Source organism: Physella acuta, unplaced genomic scaffold (assembly GCF_028476545.2).
Source record: "Physella acuta isolate Inbredline_101_S28 unplaced genomic scaffold, ASM2847654v3 ptg000061l, whole genome shotgun sequence".
Classification (NCBI taxonomy): Eukaryota; Metazoa; Mollusca; class Gastropoda; family Physidae; genus Physella; species Physella acuta.
Window position 1 is genome coordinate 927,552 of NW_026731581.1, and position 22,286 is coordinate 949,837.

General features: G+C 35.6%; 1 protein-coding gene across 6 annotated transcripts in view; it reads right to left on the bottom strand.

Annotated features, from left to right (window-relative positions):
- The window catches only part of LOC131949407 (mesocentin), a 77,885-nt gene that overhangs the window by 51,350 nt on the left and 4,249 nt on the right, over window positions 1-22,286 (bottom strand). Inside the window, exon 1 of one of the 6 annotated variants that reach the window (XM_059311315.1) lies at window positions 9,173-9,254. The exons of the other annotated variants lie outside the window; for them this stretch is intronic. The gene's annotated coding sequence lies outside the window, so the exon portion shown is untranslated. Of the gene's footprint in view, window positions 1-9,172; window positions 9,255-22,286 lie in introns of those variants that run through there. 6 annotated transcript variants of the gene reach the window in all.

The window sequence follows — 22,286 nt, forward strand, 5'->3', positions numbered from 1 at the left end:
GTCCGCAAAACGAAAGATAGAAGTAATCATAGAGGACATTTAGGAGCAGCTTCTAAACTATTATTGATCAAAAAAAAAAAATTAGTAAACAGTACGTTCATCGAATAAAAAAATAAGATGTATTTAAAATATCAGTGTTTTACCTACCATATTGCACTTGCTAATTATAATATTCCAAAAATAATGCTCTCTTGGACATCCGCAGAATTTGCATTCGCATTTTTTTATTAGTGTGAGTTGAACTAATTTTTTTATTACCTCCCATGGCATAATTATTGAACATTTTAATTAAGTTTTTTTTTTTTTTTTTTTAATGTATCTATTTTTTCTAGGAATCTAAGCCAAAATTTTATTCGACATTGATCAGTTTTTATTATTTGACATTGATCCGATTAAAACATTTTAGCAATGCTCGTGTATTTAACATTTTCTTCACCTTATGCGAAAGTGTAAAAACTGTGGCAATTATAAAAAAAATTTAAGTTGTTATAAAAATAAACCCTTATCGGGTACTTATAAAGGCAATGCACTGGAAGTTAAATGCACTGGAAGTTAAATGCACAGCATGTGTTCATGTTTACTTTTATGGTTCTAGAATCAATAGCAATGACTGACTGACACACTACTTGGCCGCTTATATTACAGACTAGTACACATCATTTTGTCTATCTACTAAAATCTATCTTATAATTATTTTAGCTTATATTACAGACTAGTACACATCATTTTGTCTATCTACTAAAATCTATCTTATAATTATTTAAGTTCATTCGTAATCTTACTAAAACTTCTGTTGTTATAAATAGTTTAGTAAGTAACAATTAATAGTCTATAAATTAAAAATAATTGATAGTCGATTGGATAATGAAATTTTTTTAATTGATCGCGGTTTTTATTTATTAATTCCTCAAGATTTTAACACTGTGAAGGAAAATCTATGGATAAAGATATATTTATAAGGACTGGAATTTTATATCATGCAGATTTCATATTTAATATTTATTTATCTTTTAAAAGGTATATTTCTACAGGTTTGAATTCATCTTTGATTTCTATCAAAGTAACTTTATTATTTTTAAAGTTTTTTGGGCTATTCTCTCTAGGGCTTTTCTAAATTATAAAATATAATTTTCAATAATTTTGATGTATAATAATCACGAAAATTGTAATGGACTATTTCAGTTGTGTGAATACAATCAACAACGACGGGGTTTACTAAGTGAGAAAACATCACATCATTTTTGGGTCTACAGTTTGTGGTTCTACAAGTCTACACTGTGCTAGAATCTGTTGGACATCAACCAATTGTTTCTTTTATGTCAAGTCCAGTGGAAACTGTAGCTTATGTGTGATGAATAATTATAAATATATCAATTGAACAGTGGTCTATTAAGGAACTGGTATAGGGGGAGGGGGTGTTCAAAATTGTTTCTCATATAATGTATATCTATTTGTATATGTATATGTGTACGTATACATGTATATATATAAATATTAATACTAGCTGCATACTGTGCTCGGCAACGGTGTATCTTTTTAAACAAAAACAAAACTAAACACAAACACAATGCAAACACAAACACAAAAACAATGCAAATACAAAAATTACAAACAAAAACGCAAACGTAATACACAACTTTAATGCAAACATAAACGCATAGTGCCCGGCCCGGTGAGCCAAATCAGAAACTTCCAGGACACCGGCCAACCCACTTGATTCAACTTAGTAAGCGACTATAAACTTGTAGTTATTCACATTGTTAAAATAATAAACCGGGAGTGATCTCCCCTAAACTTTCTAGAAAATTCTTATATAAAACAACGGGATATAGAAAAGATTTTTAATCCTTTTTAATTACTTTAACTTTTTAAAATAGAATCTAGTAGAAAAAAAAATTGCACGCCAAGTAAACACAAAGCAAAATGTGTATAATAGTGTGGAATATTATTAGTACTTTATAAATTTACATGCATTTTTTGAGAAATCGGAGTAGCGAAAATTACTACTTACGGTCAACGGAAATTACTCAAAATTTGAAAGAAGACAGAGAATTAGATCTTTTACTTACAAGTGAAATTTCATTTATCTATCTGAAATAGTACTCAAGTTATAGGCTTTTGAAAAATTGAAAGAAAAAGTTCCACTTCCGGTTATCGGAAATTACTCAAAAGTTGATACGGATCTACAATTTTGATATAATACTTATAATAAAGACACTGTCTAATATTAGAATTGGTTTGCGTGCCTAGTTTCTTTCAGGCATCTCTATAGAAAATTTTACATTTGTTATTTAATCCGCACCTGGAGAGAAAAAGACAAAGAAACCTCCATGATTGAGGTTTAGCTGCCAAAAGTAGTAATCGGGTCTATGTTATAGAAGTAGGGTCTTCCTTTAGTCTTTTAGTATGTATGATATACAAATGTAACCAGTTTTTTTTCAGACTATATCCTCCCTGGAGAGGTTGGGGGGGGGGGGGGTTCTTGAAATTTTCGAGGGTAGGGTTGGACTAAATTTTCTGGGGAGGGGGCAGACACTGGTAAAAGCATATACATGCTAGAATAATCTAGGTTTAGATTTTAGATACGGCCTAAAATCTAGATCTAATTAATCTAGATCTTACAATATAAAATTAGCCAGTATAAATCTAGCTAGAATTGGTGTGCTGGCTGCACTCTTGATTATGTAAGGCCTGACAGCCTTTTACAAATCAATAAGTTCTAGATCTAGATTTTCTAGATATTGCGGGGTCTGTGATCTAGAAATCTAGAGTCTAGCTAGGGTCTAAATTCTAATAATTATATATCTAGGCCTACCTAAATAAAGTAAGTATTCTTATTCCAAGTCAAACGCCTGAATCAATTATCAATATTATCAATAATTTTATTATATATTAATTAGATGAAGTTCTATAAGTAAGTATATTATTATTAGTAGGCCTATAATTAGTAAAAAGTATATGCTTATGCCTATAACTTATAATAAGCCTCTTGGCCTAGAATCTAGATCTAGATTTATTTTAAGTTATTTTAGTATCTAGAAAATGATTGTAGGAAAAAAAGTCACAGGAAAAAAAACACAGGAAAAAAAACAGAAAAAAAGTCACAGGAAAAAAAGTCACAGGAAAAAAAGTCACAGGAAAAAAAGTCACAGGAAAAAAAGTCACAGGAAAAAAAGTCACAGGAAAAAAAGTCACAGGAAAAAAAGTCACAAATATATATTTGCATGATATTTGTTAATACTTTTATGTATTAAATATTTAGAGAGTGCAAATTAACTTGGATTAATTAAATGTAATGTAATGTGTGTAGGCATAGGAATTTTTATAATTCATCTAAAAATATTTATTATGAAGTATGTAGAATATTAGATCGCTCATAAATGACGTCGCTCTTAAGATAGTAATGACAGCGTGCATTATTACAGAGCAAACATATGAACATATTGTTTCAGATAGAAATTGTGATTTGTGGTGGGGAGAGGTTGAGTAGAACTCAGCAATGTGATTTTGGAGACGGGTCAGGTTTTTTTTTTTTTCGTGAAAACGGGATGGTTGTGGGAGAAAGACCAGCTGTAGAAGTATGACGCGTCATTCATTGGTGATCCATTTTCTCAGTGGGGACGAAAGAACTATTAAGAAGGGTCAAGAAATGTAAAAAGCTTGCCGAGTCGAATTTCTTGAACCCCACCTTTTTCATTCCCCCACTTAGCAGATCCTCACCGAGTTAACGCTCGCACGTGACGTCATGTAGCGGTACCGCCGACCGTTAGGCTAATTTTATGAAAAAAAAAAACAACAAGCACTGCCTTTTTGACGCTTTTGCGACGTTTAATATGATTACATAAGTTGGTGTTCATTAAACAGCCCCTAACACATCTATCACTCGTCCATTTAAACGTAGGTAGTTATTTCTGCAAGCTTGCTGTCTTGAGACTTTCGGCCCTTTAAAATGTATTAAGCTCACACCGTATAGAACTAGACTACCCATATTAAGCTCCAAAAGAAGCTTGGTGATAACAGGATGGCCGCCCGATTTTGTAGCTGCTCTGCGCTTTATAAAAACCACAATAAACGATAAGATGACACTTATATTAAAGTAAATTATAGTTCTGAATCTTGATACATTAAAAGTGATATTCGGAAATTAAGAGCCAGACAGTCTACATGATATTTCAATTTAAGTCCAAGAAAATAAATTTCCTCAAACGATGGAACATTACTAAATTTTCGCGCAGTTTAGCGAAATTGAATTTAAGTATTTACGTCATCTTACAAAGCGCAATAGCCTACTGGTGCTCTAACGCGGCCCATGCTAATGGCCGTATTCCTAACGCCCCGCATTAGACGCGGCTTATTCGTCGGCAGGCATTTGGTGGCAAGCCTTTTGACGGGGATAATGTGTTGCGGCCGTTTTGCCGAATGTCTTAAACTAGCAGGCTTGCAACATTTGTGATGATTCGTTTTAAGCAAGGTATACGTATACTAATGCTTATTTATCGTTATTTTGATTGAACAAAGCATTATAGAGGTTCTCCATCAACCACCTAGGTATTTTCCCCCGTTCACCTCCTTTCATGAGACCGACACGTCATAAATTGCAAAGCCGCCTGAGTTGACGTCACAAATCTTCACTCACTCCCGTAGCAAATCATATGTGACATCATTTATGGACAACCCCATATCACTCACTTGTGTACTTGATATTTACAATTTGACAACAAAGGATAACCAACATGTGTCTGGCAGGTGGAGACTTGCGATCGACCATAATGACAACACGCACTTAAGGGGTGGACTGGCTCATTGTTTTAGATGATGTTTTACGAGGGAAGCTGGTGGATAATACATTTTGTCTCTCTGTATATATAAATGATGACAAACATTTAATGTTGTCAAAATTATGGTTAGAGATCTTAGATAAGGCAGAGTGAAGCGTAATTTTTTACATTATGACTTGTGACATTGACAACAAAAATATGACGGAGTTTGGGGTTTAATTAAGGTAAAGTGAAGCAAAAAATGTCATAAGTTACGATAGAATTACTAATTGATGAAAAGAAAAACCTGAAATGAAAATAGTGAACATTCAAACAATAAGAAAAAACTCAAACTATATAGTAATAGTAAGATCAAATTAACATTAGTAAAAAAAACGTGATTTAATAAATGAATACAAGTTGCATCTCACAATGCTTCTAGAATAAACTAAGTTGTTTGTTAGGAAATTCAGTTTTTAAAGAGCAGACTTAAAAAAAATGCTTTGTAATACGGACTATACAACAAGACAATCATATTTAAAATAAATACATTTTCATACGAATAGAAATAAAAGGGAAGCTACTCTAAATAACAATTTCTTAAGATGGCTGCTGTTTTTAATAGCAAATTTACTATCTCGAACAGGGTTGATAAAAATTGATTTCAGGATATTTAAATTGATTTAACCATAAATGGTGATCTATTATTCAATTATTTATAATATTTTATCAAAATATACAAAAATATACTCATATTTGGTAATCTATCGCTTTAGCGTAATCAATTCGGCCGTCACTAGTAATGTAGGGATAAGGTAACTAAACTATCAAATATGGCTTAGATGTGAATATATTTTTGCATATTTTACTAAAATACTAAAGATAATTGAATATTAAACCACATTTAAGGTTTAAATCAATAAAAATGTCATGAAATTAAGGTTTAACATCGATGTTCCAGATACTAAATTTGCTATTAAAAACAGCGGCCATCTTAAGAAAATATTATTTTGAGTCATTTCCCTTTAATTTCTATTTGTATGGAAATGTATTGATGTTTGCTATTAAATACGTTAGTCTTGTGTTTAAATACAAAGCATGCGTTTTTTTTTTAAATTCTGCCCTTTAAACAATTTAATTGACTGACAATAAACATCAGTTCTAGAATTATTATTATGAGATGCAATTTTTACACATTAAGATACTCCTTATTTTTATAGAGCTACCACTACATATCTAATGTTTATTTAAATATTAGTTTGAGTTAATTCTTATTGTTTGTGTTATTGTTTGTTTGCTATTTTCATGTAATATTTTCATGCTTTTTTCCTTTAATTAGTGATTTAATCATAAATGACGTCCCGTTTTTTGACCTTTCTTCACCTTAACCCCCCCCCCCCCCCCCCCCTCATTTTCGCCGTTACGAAATAGTCGTAATGTCGAAAATTACCTTTTTGCCCTGCTTGTTAAAAAGTCAAGCCATAATTCTAATGAAAACGATATATTCAGCATTTTTGTATTTGGCGAAATACATAACGTTTCACGTTTCTTACCCCTCCCATTTCCCGCGTAAAACGTCGTCTCAAAACCAGTTACTCCACCCCTTAAGTGTGCGATGTCATTTATGGTAGATGTCAAGTCCTATATACATTTTGAATAACCTTTGTTGTCAAAATGTTGATACCAAATACCCAAAATGAGTTATATGGTGTTATCCATAAACGATGTCACATATGCTATGCTAATGTGCCGTCAACTTACGCAGGGTGTTCCGGGGGGGGGGGATGCGTGACGTCTATTATGGAATCTTCTTTAAAGCTGTGCTCAATGAAATTGAGGAACATAAAGCGTTCGTTTTCATGCATACATTTGTTTATAACGAATGATCATAACTATTGCATGCCTGTTGTCCTAAGCGGTGTTAAACAACCTCAGCACATCATCCCCGCCAAAAAGGGCCTGCCACTAAATGCCTACCGACGAAAATAAGCCGCACTACATTGACTCCAAATGAAATAACTTCTGACAATAAGGCTCAAACCAAGTTGCTCCTGTCAACAATATTCGACAAGAGTCCAAGACACCATTAAGTGCCGCACCAGGTGACACTCGACCTCGCTACGCCACTGAGCTAATGTAAAGCCACAGCTCAGTATTGGCTTAAATTTAACATAAAATAGTGTTAGCAGTGGACAGCCTCTAAGACTGTGCATTAGGAGTACGGCCGTCGGCAAAACGCCAGAGTCCGACGATATCTGAACATCAATTTTGTCTTTTATGAAGTGCGGAGCACCTTTAGCTTAAGACCTGAGCTTGGCCCCTGTTGACACCACCACTAGCGCCGCTTATGTCCACATATTAATCACACGTTTTGCGTGGAGCTTAATGGACAGACGTTTATAGGTGGGACCGGGAGCCTAAATGCATTTACCGAAGCCGCTGTGTCACGGGCATTTTAGAGCCGAACATCTCAGGGCAGCATGTTGCAGAAATTAAAAGCACGTGAATTTGTATAGTAGAGGGAGAACATCATGCCACTGTAATAAATTAAACACCAATATAATTCACCGAACTAAAGTCATTTAGATCTATTCGTCAGGCTAAATGTCGCTAGTCTCATCGTCATAGTCATTTAGTGCCTGTTTTGATTTTTTTTAATTACGCGGTATCTCTTTCTTAAACATTAGCCTAATGACAAATGACGTCACACGCGCCGCGAACTTTGTGACGTTGTGCTTATTGGGGGATGAAACGGCGTGGTTTAGAAAAATGACGTATTTCTTTTTTTTTTAAGTGATAGATTCTAATTTTCCTACGAACTATAGGTTCATCTATTTTTTTTTCTAGAGGGAGATATCACTATATTGTGATGGGGAGGGGGGGGGGATTTATATATAATCTCAATATATTCTGATCTACTACTATTCATTATACTCGTGAGGAGGACGGGAATCACTCTTACGTTCCGCAGACACTAATTAACAATGTCAACAACTTCGTTTATGAAATAACATGAACTTTATTAACACACACTTATAGATCATTTGTACAATATCAAAAAATACGTCCGTCTTCTACTATATCTAACCCCCAACTAACTTCACTGCTGCGTCTTACGTCATCGGTACATTGTCGCACCATGCTCACGTCACACTCACGCCACACAAATTTTATTGAACACGCGCACAATACTCTCGCACCAAATCGTCTACTGTCAAGTTCGTACCGTCCTATGGTAACCTCTACTCGTCTAGTCTAATTCTATATATCTACGCTATGACATATATAGTGGGTGGTTTTTTGTTGTTGTAATAATGTGTGGTGGGGAGGGGTAAACATTGACTACTGAAGAAATAAAAAAACTGATGATAGCAGAAGGAAAAAAAAAACCCAAAAAAAAAAACAAACCATGTGGTATTCAAATGTAACTAATTAAAATTTGAACCTATTTTAAAAAACACAATAATCTTAATTCAGAAAAGGTGTAGGCCTAAGACTAATGTCTACAGACAAAAAAAAAAACAACTAGGCTTAATTAAATGGATCGCCCATAAATGACGTCATACTTTTCCCGACGATTTCCCTCTCACCCAATAGTTACTAAAAGCAAGATGATGATTTAATATCATATCGCAGTTCTACTATACCCGAGCCCTTAATCACAATTTCTAACGAACACGAATATATTCTTCATCATTTTTGAAAAAAATATTTTACACCGTCCCATATTTTGAGTCCAACGTCATTTATGAGGAATATGGACGACCTTATAATTGACAAGTTAATCAGTACAAAAGGGTTTAATAAATGATGGACCTCCCAAAAGTTTTTGAGATCTTGGATGTACATACATACATAGCCTTCATTTCAATTGAAATTAAAGATAAGAAGACGGCCATCTGTCCCACTTTTATTAAACAAGACAGCTATGTATATTCAACAACAAAATCAACACAATATACATACGAATAGACATGTGTATCAAGGGAAACTACTCTAAATTTTATTTGGAAAGATGGCCGCTGTTTTTATCTGCTAATATTTATCTCAAACACCTTGTTTAAAGTTAGTTTCATGATATTTTAAATTGTTTTGGTCAGTGATTGTTATATTAAATCAATTATCTGTTATGTTTTGTAACATTTGACTTAAATTATACTTATTTAAACAAATATATTCATCAGTTACCTCTCCCGCACATTTCTACTGCAGCCGAATTGATTACGCTAAAACGATAGATTACCCTCATATTTAATGACATATTCATTAATTCACTCTCTCCTACATTACTAGTTTTGGCCGAATTTATGACGCTAAACTAAGATTTTACCCTAATACTAGTAGATCTAGATCTAAATCTAGATCTATTCTAGATCTATTTTCTATACATTATGATCTGATAAAATTAGCCTAACCTATGGCGAAGTGTAAATGCTGTGTAAAGGTGGGCGTGTGGAAGATCAAACAGATCTAGAATTTCTAGATCAGAGCCTTCACTTCTCACCTGTGCAATGTAGTCTAGATATCTAGATTTTTCTAGATCTAGAAATCTAGTAGTGTGTAGGAAGAGTGTAGTGACCGTAGTCTGTAAAGTTATTTAAGTTATGGTGACCACCAAAGTCCAAAGATTTTACTAAATGTAGAAATTCTAGTAAAGCTTAGGAAATTATACATTTAAATTTATTTAAATACGATTTTTTTATTTGCAATACCAAACAACTGCAAAGTATTAAACGTTTATTTTTTAATTTAATAGTATTTTTCTGCATTCGTAGATAGGCCTACCTACCTACCTTATGTCTGCGAAAAAATCAAATTCCTATATTACAATAATAAATCAATAGCATAGCAATGTACCAATTACATGTTATTGAATTAATAATTTTGAAGCATGGTTTGAGAGATATACTAAATTTTTGTGGACGTCCAAATGGTGGGGCGGGGGTGGGAGGCTGCGGAATAAAATTCAAAATTTTTGTCAACATCTTAAATAGATGACCCCCCCCCCCCCCCCCCCAAATTATGTATCTAATATTTTTTTAGAACTAGTAGAAAGGAAAGGCAGGTTAATGGCCTTGTATTCATGAAAATGTTTTTTTTTTAGTTCACGTCATGTGACATTTAAATTTAACTAGAATACCCGTCATCCGTTGGATAACTGTGGGTTTCGGGGGTCATCCATCAAAAACATCACGTCTGTCACTCAGAGGCATAGCGACCCTTCCCGGCGCCCGGGGACAAACTTTTCGATTTTAACCCCCCCCCCCCCCCCAAGATTTCGATTTACAACCCCCCCCCCTCAAACTTTCGATTTGAACCCCCCTCAACCTTTCAATTTATTTTTCCAAACCATTTTGGCGCCCCAACATATGTCGCTACCAACTTAGCTATTTACTCGTGACGTCACAAATGAATTTTTATACTATACTTTGAGTCTCCTTATGCAACTTGATTTACGCGCATAGATCTAGATCTAAGTCTAGTAGTAGTAACTTTCAAATTAAATTTTATCTTAAATTAGCCAAACAAAGATTTATATAAAATAATTAAGGCCTGAAATAGATTCTAGATGTATTAAGGCCTGAAATAGATTCTAGATGTAGAATTTACATTAAGTCTAGATCTAGAATTTACATTGAGTGTAGTGACCTAGATCTAGATCTAGGCTAGATTCATAACTTTCCTTCGACAGCTGATCTTTAGATCTAGAGAAATTTATTGTAAAACTAAATGAAAAAAGACAGTTGAAAATTGATATAAGTGTTGGAACGTAATAAATACAGCAAACAGACGTATTGTTAAAGTTATGACCGACAGAAAATTAGATTTAGAACGCGTTAAACTTTTGAATGGGAACACAATTTTCTTCGATAGACGCCGCCATTTTATTGTACTAAAGTGTAAACAAAAAAACTGTGACGTCACGGTCCCGCCGAGTGTAGTGGTCGTTCTAAACTTTTTAAAAAAATAGGGTTACTCTACGTATGAATAAATCAATAAATTAATTAACGTCTTAAAATAAATTTGTGATTAACAGTCTGTCTGCATTAAAAAATTATTCTCTACCCACATACTATTTTACAGCTCTCCAGATAGAGTAGAACATATCACAATACTCGATCGGACAAACAAAAAAAAACAAATAAATATTCAAACATGTAAACAAACTTGACTTTTAGTAGTATACTAGAATACCCGTCATCCGTTGGATAACTGGGTTTCGGGGGTCATCCATCAAAAAACATCACGTCTGTCACTCAGAGGCATAGCGACCCTTCCCGGCGCCCGGGGACAAACTTTTCGATTTTAACCCCCCCCCCCCCCCGCAAGATTTCGATTTGCAACCCCCCCCCCCAAACTTTTGATGTGCACCCCCCCCCACTCAAACTTTCGATTTGCACCCCCCTCAACCTTTCAATTTATTTTTCCAAACCATTTTGGCGCCCCAACATATCTCCCCCCCCCTTCCCCCTCCACCTCCCCCCGCTTCCCCTTCCCCCCCCCCCCTCCCCCTCCCACCCCCCTCCTCGCTACGCTACTGCAGTGTCACTTATCATCACAAAAAACAGACCCCACATTCAAAAATATGTTTTTTATCTTTTAAAAACACCGAAAACACCGATTTCGGACTATCCCTTCATATACTGACGTCACATGTGACCTACTCAACTCTACTTCACCTGCCCAGTGTCCCGCCAAGTCTCAGACAACATGTTTTTATCGTTTAAAAAACTATTCCAGCCGAGCATGTCTCTGACCACACTATCCTTTCATATGCTTAGGACAAAGAAACAGATGAACTCTACTTCACCTGCCCTGTATCCTTCCAAGTTCAGATAGGCAATTTTATCATTCACATCTAAAAAAAAATTGAAAAAAAAAAACATCATTGACATATTGGTCTAGAACCTGTGCCACCCGCATGAGAGCCGGCTACACTACCAACTTAGCTATTTACTCGTGACGTCACAAGTGAATTTTTATACTATACTTTGAGTCTCCTTATGCAACTTGATTTACGCGCATAGATCTAGATCTAAGTCTAGTAGTAGTAACTTTCAAATTAAATTTTATCTTAAATTAGCCAAACAAAGATTTATATAAAATAATTAAGGCCTGAAATAGATTCTTGATGTATTAAGGCCTGAAATAGATTCTAGATGTAGAATTTACATTAAGTCTAGATCTAGAATTTACATTGAGTCTAGTGACCTAGATCTAGGCTAGATTCATAACTTTCCTTCGACAGCTGATCTTTAGATCTAGAGAAATTTATTGTAAAACTAAATGAAAAAAGACAGTTGAAAATTGATATAAGTGTTGGAACGTAATAAATACAGCAAACGGACGTATTGTTAAAGTTATGACAGACAGAAAATTAGATTTAGAACGCGTTAAACTTTTGAATGGGAACACAATTTTCTTCGATAGACGCCGCCATTTTATTGTACTAAAGAGTAAACAAAAAACTGTGACGTCACGGTCCCGCCAAGTGTAGTGGTCGTTCTAAACTTTTTAAAAAAATAGGGTTACTCTACGTATGAATAAATCAATAAATTAATTTACGTCTTTAAATAAATTTGTGATTAACAGTCTGTCTGCAGGGGGTCGCCAACAGGTATACTAAACCTTAGTAATTTGAAACAAAACAAAAAAATTTAGAAGAATTTTTGAAATTTAACATCACTGGTAATGTAATAGAGAAGAAACAAAGCGCACTGTACAAAGTTGTTCTCAGTCACGAATCTATGAAATCTTCAAAACTAAAACGTCATTTGAGACGAGTCATTCGGAACACACCAAAAATATATGGGGTTCTTTCGTCGGTAAGAAGCTAGTTGTAAACGTCAGAGACTTGATCGAACAGGAAGTTTTCACCAGCATTAGTGCAAGCATCAAATGAAGTCGCGATAGAAAATGCCAAGCAAAAAAAAAAAAAATAAATAAACAATAGGAGAAAATCTCATCAAACGCTGCATGAACGTAAATTTTAAATAACACACTTTTATTGAAATTAAGCTTTCACCATTGTTTGCTTTTCAAGTTGATAAATCAACAGACGTGAGTTCGTGTTCGCAGTTGCTGGTCTGTGTCTATATTCATGCGGATGATAGCAAAGATAAAAGAGTTGCTCTTTTTGAAGAAAGCATGGAGAAAATAAATATCTTTTTTGAAACTGGATGATTAAATTGGGTTAGAACGGCTGTGGGGATTTGTACGGATGGTGCGCCATCTATGTTTAGCTCAAAATCGGGCTTTCAGAAAACAGAAAAGATTTAGCTCACTAACCACTGCCCTAACCAATAGACATCAAGAGTCCATTGCTAGTATAAGTCGTAAATTATATAGAATCTGGAGCCTTCAAAGAACTGAGCAAAAAATTAATATAGATCACGAGGTTCTGCTCTTCTACACAACGAAATGTTGTAAATTGTGTTTTTGAATTGAAATCTGAAATCAAATTGTTCTTGGGAGTGCAAAGGAAACAAGACTTTTTGGTATACTTAAAACGACATAGAGTGGTTGGAGAGAGTATCAAACCTAGCAGATATGTTCGAACATCAAGATAAGCTTAACCTGAAGCTTCAGGGAAAATGAACGAATATTATAACTTTCCATGATAATCTCGGGGCATTTTTATCAAAGCTGCAAAATCGGTAAAGAAAACAAATCTTGGAAATATTGTAAATTTGAGAAACTCTGCGGTGTGGTAGATGAATCTGATTGTGAGATAATAAAAAATTTTAAAGAAGCGATTTCTGGGCATCTTGAATCTCTTGAAAACGAACTGTATCGCTATTTCTCTGAGCTGAAAAAAGAAGAATCTGCATTTACGCATTACCCATTCTCTTCTTCCCTTGATGTTGCCAGCATTCCCGATGAATTACAAGATGAATTCTTTGATTTGCAGAATGATTCCGTGTAAGACGAAAAACTGCAGACACAATTTTGGTGTAGTATTCACCATTCATACCCAAACGTAAAGTTGATTGACTTTTCGAGAATATATTTTCAACACTATTCTTCGATTAAAAACAAAATTAAGATAATTATAATGACATAGGTTGGCGTTAACACATTTTTTTTTAAATTAAAAACTTAACCACGAAGGTTTAGTGAATAGTATGCAATTTTACTCATGCTATTAAAACGGTTATCAAGAGTAGTTCATATTGAAAGTCTACTAGAAAATCTTATTTTAGTGCTTATTAATTTCCATACTAATTTCGGCCTTTAAATTCTATGGGGGTCGCGGGTCACTTAATTTTTATAAAAGGGGGTCGCCACTCGAAAAAGGTTGGGAACCACTGATATAGATAGATAAATATATGTTAAGTGTAGTGGCCGCACTATGTCGGGTATTCCCCGGTGTGGAAACTGAGGGCGTCACCCCATTCCTCCGAACATAATTAATTTTCAACTTGGTGTTACCCCTCTATTATTATTTTAACTCGATTAAGCATTAATTTGAGAGTAAATTTTACGATATTTAAAATTTAGTGTCATCCCCTAAAAGACGTCAGCCGTTAGGAATCACACTTTACCCCCACCGTGTGACTCTTCTGGAAAGGGTTAACCTTGATTATAGGCCAATTTGACAACTGATTCTAATTCTGGTAAATTGAGCAATTTCGACAGAATGTCCGGGGCCGGAGTGCAGTTATTATAGAAATGACATTTATAGTTGGGAACAGAAAAATAAGGCAAATAGCAGCGGTTTCCCTAGAGAGGCGTGGATCTGATATTAGGGAGGGGGGACGACAAACATTACCAGAGGCGTAGCGATGGAGAGGGGGAACTATGTCCCCGGGCGCCGACCTTAGGGGGCGCCAAAATGGGTTGGAAAAAGTAATCGAAAGTTTGAGGGGGGGGTGCAAATCGAAAGTTTGTCATCGGGCGCCGGAAAGGGTCGCTACGCCTTTGAACATTACACAGCGTGCGGCGTCAAAACGGCCAATGACAAAACAGCCCCATCAAAACGACCCCGACAAATAAGCCCCGTCAAAATGGCCAGCAACATATGGACCCCGTCATAAAGGCGGCTCCCGACAAATAGGCTCCCGTCATTTAGGCTACCGACAAATAGGCTACCGTTATATAGGCTCCCGACAAAAGGGCTCCAGTCAATAAGGCTCCTGACAAATAGGCTCCCGTCATTTTGGCTCCCGACATATAGGCTCCCGTCATTTAGTTTTTTCCACAAAACGGCCCCCGTCATTACGACTCCCGACAAATAGGCTAGCGTCTTTTAGGCTCACGACAAAAAGGCTCCTGTCAATTTGGCTCCAGACAAAAGGACCACTGACAATACCGTTTCTGTACAGACTAAGTCTCCCGGTACAGCGGTCTCATTGTATATGACACCTGCCAGTGGGACCCCTTCTTCAATATTCTTTAGAGTTAGCTTATCCAACACTCTTAATCTTATGTAATACAACGTATGCATCTCTCGTTGGGCAGGCCTTATTTTTATATTAGTTTATCTATTATAAAATATAGTATGTTTTAATTTAAGGGTCATCTATCTATGACATCCATAATTGAGTCGGTTACAGGCTGTTCCAACTCAGTGTGTGGGGAGAAGGGTCCACGCTGTACCTTCCTAACTGCAGTATGCTTGTAGGTTATCAAAACAAAATGCTGTTATCAGTAAACCTCATTTATATCATACATTTACACTTCTGTGCTCGCTTTTAAGCAACAGATCTTTTCTGTTGTAAATTAAACATTATCGAAACTTTAGAATTGGTGGAATTTAGCTCTTAAGGGCTCGATTTGTTTTTGAATTAATGTTGGTTCATGAAAAACAATTTCATTCGGGCATTTAAAAGAGTTTATAGTGGTATTGGAGATAGGACAAAATGGTTACTTTTATGCCAATAGTGGTCATGCCATTCATTGGTCTGGAGCCAATATGTCGGGAGTCATTTTGTCAAAAGCCAATATGTCGGGAGCCCAATTGCCGGGAGCCAATATGTCGGGAGCCCATTTGTCGGTAGCCAATATGTCGTGAGACATTTGTCGGGAGCCCATTTGCCTTGAGCCCTTATGTCGGGAGCCAATATGTCGGAAGCCGCTTTGTCGGGAGCCAATATGTCCTGAGCCTATTTGTCAGGGGTTAATATGTCAGGAGTCCATTTGTAGGGAGCCTAAATATCGGGAGCCCATTTGTCGGGAGCCTATATGTCGCAAGTCAATATGACGAGAGCCCATTTGTCGGAAGCCAATAAGTCGGGGCCCTTTTGACGGGGCTATTTTGACTGGGTCGTTTTGTCGGGGGTCGATTTGACGAGGTCAAATTAACGGGGCCGTTTTGACGGGGCCGATTTGTCCCGGGCCGTTTTGACAGGGCACCATTACACAGATGAGAGAGGAACTGGACTGTTTGAATTTGACGAATGGAATTAAGTAAAAAAGATAAAACGCTACTTGATACTTCATTGGGCTAAATTTTTCTTGGTTTTCATGTGAGTACATAATTTTAAATTGATGTCCATAAAATTCAATATTTATCATTTTTATTTTCTCGAATACAGAGTATACAGGAAGTATTGTAATCGTGCACAAAAATCACATGAAATTTTGACAGTTTTCATAGTTTTACACCTCAGTACTTCATCATATAAGGAGTTTAGTGGACTTATTTTAATCGGGCAAAAAATGTGATTGCAGATTTTTAGAAATTTCGGCGTTTTATGCGTAATCAAGTCGGGAAAACTGGGTTTTGCAATTATGTCCGTATGTCTGTGTGTGTAATTTAGTGTTTGGGTGAACATGATAACTTGAGTACCGTTGCAGCTAGGTTGATGACATTTCATATATAAGTATTATAAGTCATGAGATGGCCCTTTACATATCGGTTGTTTTTTTTTGTTTTTTTACAGAGGCCAGTATTTTATAAACTGAAAATAGCCTACTGTTTACTATTTTCTTAATAGTTTAGAAGCCGTTCTGAAGAGGGAGTAGATTGGGACGGGTTTAACTGTAGGGCGATGAGTGAACTTTGAGGATAGGGAGAGAAGGTGTCAGAGAGTTTGAGTGGGGGGAAGGGGTCAGAAAGTGACTTCACAAGTTTTGTATGCTATTGATCGGTGTAAATCAACAAACTATTAACACAGCTCATGTAAAAGACTTTTTTTAAAAATTATTTTAAAAATGCAGTTCGATTATATTTTATCATAAACGTCACAACTTAAACGTCACAACTCAAACATGTATAGTGACGCTTAGCAGAAATAAACATAGTTAAAAGAATAGAACAGCCATTTTAAAGCCGTGTTCGTAAAAACTGATTTTTACTTTCTCGTATATACGAGGTATAGAGAAAGTCTTGTAATAGTGCAAAAAAAAAAATCGAGATTTTTACAAATCTCGACGTTTTACACCTCACTGATACGGAAAAACATTATTTTGCAATCTTGTCCGTCGTCTGTCTGTGTGTGTGTGTCTGTCTGTCTGTGTGTAAACACGATAACTTGAGCAACGTTACAGCTAGGTTGATGAAATTTCATATAAAAGTATTTTATCAATTCGTAGATCCGTATCAACTTTTGAGCGATTTCCGATAACCGGAAGTGGTACTTTTTCTACTTTGATTTTTTCAAAAGCCTATAACTTGAGTACTATTACAGATAGATAAATAAAATTTCACATGTGAGTAAAATATCTAATTCTCTACCTTCCATCAAATTTTTAGTAATTTCCGTTGACCGGAAGTAGTAATTTACGCTATTTTCAATTTTAAAAAAAAAACGCATGTAAATTTATAAAGTACTAATAATATTGCGCACTATTATGCACGTTTTGTTTTGGCGTTCGCTTGGTGCGCAATTCAGTTTCTACTAGATTCTATAATTTTTTTTAAAGTTTAAGTAAACAAAAAAAGTCTATTCCGAGTTGCCATCCCACGTAGTGTTATATTAGAATATTCGAGAAAGTTTAGGGGAGATCACTCCCGGTTTATTTAATCGAAATAGCCAGCAACCAGTTCATTAGCTTGTAATTTCTTTGGGGCCAAATATTTTTCTTAAATTATGAAAATCGCCCATTTCGCGGTCAACTCTTAAGGGGAGTGGAACCGGCAATTTATTGTGAATGCGAGTGAACGGTGGGTGAGAGAAGGGGGGGGGGGGGGGGAGGGGGAGGTCGGGTCCATGCGGACATCATAATTATAATACGTAATGCTTATACCAAAACTGTTACGGGTCAGTGTAGGTTAGACTAGAATAGGATAGAATGATCTAGAATTAGGGGAGAGTGAGTGTGTGAGTTGAGTTTACCCTAGAATATTGTTAACCCCGGTGTGTTTGTGTATTGTTATCCCAAGGTCGAATGCGGTATAAAAGCTGGAGTGAATGGTTGTCAGGGTTAGTTAGTTGGCAGTCAGCGGGTTAGTAGCGGTTAGGACGAGGGCTGTTCTGTTACGCTTGAATGCATTGAGACGAATAAAAGTAGTGAAGTTAAACACGAAGCGTTGTTATTGATTTGAAATGAACCCAGAACGTAACAAAAACCAAACTGCATAAACAATGTAAACACGTATACGTTAGTGCTCGTGTTTTCTTGAACCAACTCAACGGCAAAATATGTCACGGCTGCTCCATTTATAATTTGGTAATCGACATTTAGGACACGTATTGAAAGCAGGGAGGGGTCAAAAATCCATTTTTGGGCCTCGTAAATCGATTACCTTAAGACAAGAGGAAAGAGGTGTGGGATTTTAAGGTAGAGATTTATCAATAAGTAGCCCCCAACCAAATAAGACTATTAATAGTAAATAACTAAATAACGTAAGTAGGCCTAACGATAAATTCGCCATAACACAGGAGGACATGAGGTTAACGGTATGTTCAAATAGAAAAATCGATCAACGTATGATTAACTTACAATAAATCCGGCTTTCCCAAACGAGCTTGCGTGACTCAAAAATAAGGAATGTCCAGTAACAGTCAACATCAAAGAGAATGTGTATATGTGTATATGTATATATGTATATGTATATGTATATATATATATATATATATATATATATATATATATATATATATATATATATATATATATATATATATATATACACTAGCGTACCAGTCCCCCGCGCGTTGCCGCGGGGATAGAAGAAAGTTTGACGAAATATATTAGAAGGATTTCACCAACGCGTTACCAATCATATGTTCTTAGACGCGTGACCGTCTTTTCTAAAAGTGGGTTATTTAAATGTAAACAATGCCTGCGCTTGGATCATAAATATCGGGACACGGGTTTACCTACACTACCGCATGAAAACATTGAGTATATAAATCACTCACCGAAATAATATGGTAGAACACACTTTGGTGACCGCCCATGTGTCAGAGACGTAGAGGGGCGCTCTCAGGGCCCCGACCCCCCCGATTACACTACCGCAAAGTCGCGGCGTACGACCCCTGGCCCCTTAAAACTAACAGGCGCCATCGTGCCAAATAGTATCCTGTTAATAATGATGCAGATTTCGTCATTCGCTAAAGTGACACAAATGAACAGGATTTTTTTCTTTAACGCGTAAAAAAATTATTTGACGTGTTTTAAACATCAGTGTGATTGATGCAATATGCTAGCGTTACTAATGGTCTATTATTAGATGCTCAATCTCAGTTTCTGACTGGATTGTCTAATAATAGATGCTTATTGCATCATTCGCAAAGTGACGAAACGCTACAGTAGGCTCCTTATATTCGAAAAGTTATTTTTTCATCTTTCGCAAGGTGACGAAACTGTACAGAAGGATTTCCTCGCGTTACATAGTTATTTTTAGAAGCCTGTTGTAGTTTTACCACTGAATATAGTAGTACTCCTTACTCGCTATGCAGGACGCTCGATTAACGGATGCCAAGTGCCAACTTAGTCGCTCTAAAACTCTGGGCGCCAAACCGTGTATTGACGAAAGTTGTACCCTATGTGGCACCGCCCATAAGAAACATTAGTTTTCTTTTTTGCAGAAATATTCTCGGGAGTATTCTCATCTACTTCTTAAAGTTTCATGGCACTCGAATGAACCGCATCCGAGTTTTATTTTTTATATACCGTGTATAGAGAAACAAATCGCCCCCCCCCCCCCCCCACCCTCGGGGGGGGGGCGCCGCCTTTGCAATTTTAAACAATATTTTTTTTTGCAGAACCCTACCATTGAGTGATCTAATCATCTCCCCAAAGTTTCATGGTACACGGATGAACGGTGTGAAACCGAAATTTTATAAACCGTATATAGAGAAAAATCGCAGCCGCCCGTGGCGCCGCCCTTGCGAAATTAAAACAGGCTTTTTTTTTTTTACAGAACCCTTCCCTGAATTGTTCTAATCACTCCCACAAAGTCTCATGGCTATCACACCAAAATCGACTTATTTTTATAAACCGTATGTAGAGAAAAATCGCACCCTCCTGTGGCGCCGGCCTTGCGAAATTAAAAATGATTTTTTACTGAACCCTCCCCTAGAGTTTTATAATGAACTCCCCAAAGTTTCATGCCTATCGGATAAACGGTGTCACTGCAATTCACTTTTATTATTTTTATATACCGTATATAGAGAAAAATCGCACCCTCCCATGGTGCCGCCCTTGCGAAATTAAAAACGATTATTGCACAGAACCCTTCCCTAGAGTGTTCTCATCAACTCCCCAAAGTCTCATGCCTATCGGATGAACAGTGTGAAATCAAAATAGACTTTTATTTTTATATACCGTATATACAGAAAAACAAATCGCGCCCTGTCAGGGCGCCACCCCTGCGAATTTGAAATTTTTTTTTCGCAGAAACCTCCCCAGGAATATTCTCAACATCTTCCCAAAGTTTCTCGGCGATGTGATAAGAGGTGTGGTAATGCATAAAAGACACACAGACACACACACACAGACATACTTTGCTTTTTAGATAGATAGATAGATAGATAGATAGATAGATAGATAGATAGATAGATAGATAGATAGATAGATAGATAGATAGATAGATAGATAGATAGATAGATAGATAGATAGATAGATAGATAGATAGATAGATAGATAGATAGATAGATAGATAGATAGATAGATAGATAGATAGATAGATAGATAGATAGATAGATAGATAGATAGATAGATAGATAGATAGATAGATAGATAGATAGATAGATAGATAGATAGATAGATAGATAGATAGATAGATAGATAGATAGATAGATAGATAGATAGATAGATAGATAGATAGATAGACAGACAGACAGACAGACAGACAGATAGATAGATAGATAGATTATATATATAGTTTTGCTTAGGTTTTAAAATAAAGAAATTGACAATTCGAATGATTAATTTTAATTAATTGGTGATTGGCTGTTATGTGGAGTGCTTAGAGCTTAAGTAAAGAGTCTAAGTAATTTCATGTCATGCATACATGGGTGAGGTATTCGCAAACTTATTACGCGCAAGGTTATTAGAATTGCAAAGGCTTCCTTAATAGTATAAATAAAAAATTATATTAAATTCAGTTTGGCGATTAATTTTTGCAATTTCACTACAATACATTACTTAATTGATAAAGAAATATCTCTTTTAATAAATGCTATACTTTGTAATTTATTTTAAATGTATTTTAAAAAATTAAAAAATATTATTTTAATTAGTTACCTACCCTGTACAAAGACCAAATGACGCAGTCTTTGTTAACTTTTTGACAAACAATTGTTTATATAAGAAAATCAGCATCTGGACAAATCTAACGATCCTAAGGGTTTTTTTTCCGACGGGAATAATTTTTTTGGTTACTTTTCATTTCGGTCCACGACCTCACAAAATTTAGGGGGGTAGTTCGGGACACGGGGCAGGTGAAGTAGAGTGGATGACCTCGAAACACAGTTATTCAAGAATAGCGGGTAGTTTAGTTACTATTAAAATTTAAAAACACTGTCATCACACTTCACAAAATTGCTGACCCCCCTACGATTGTGACGTCATTTATAGACTACCCTAGACTTTCAAAATGTGTAGGCCCAACCATAAACAACGACTATACCACTTCAGCTCTATGAAGAGCAGACTAGTTTAGTAACGTTTAGTGCTTTACTTCCTCTCACAACATACGGCCCTTCGTCTTATCTGCAATATTGTCTATGCAGACACTTACTATTGTACTTAACAAAGGACTAACAATGGCTTATGTTAAAAAGGGAAAATAATTGACAATGCTGCAGGTTACCTTTTTAGCTTTGTTGTATGCTTTAAAAAAAAAGGCTAACCTCGCGTGTTTAGCTTGTGACATTCAGTTGTTTTGGTTCGTTTGTGAACCGAAACTTAATTTAACACGCTAGGCCTACTTTGTACCTTAGTTGATCATATATACATTATTATATAGGCCATATATATTTTATTTATATATATATATATATATATATATATATATATATATATATATATATATATATATATATATATATATATATATATATATATATATATATATATATATATATATATATATATTACTCCACAGTGTAGTTAACACTAGCTATTGGTATTATT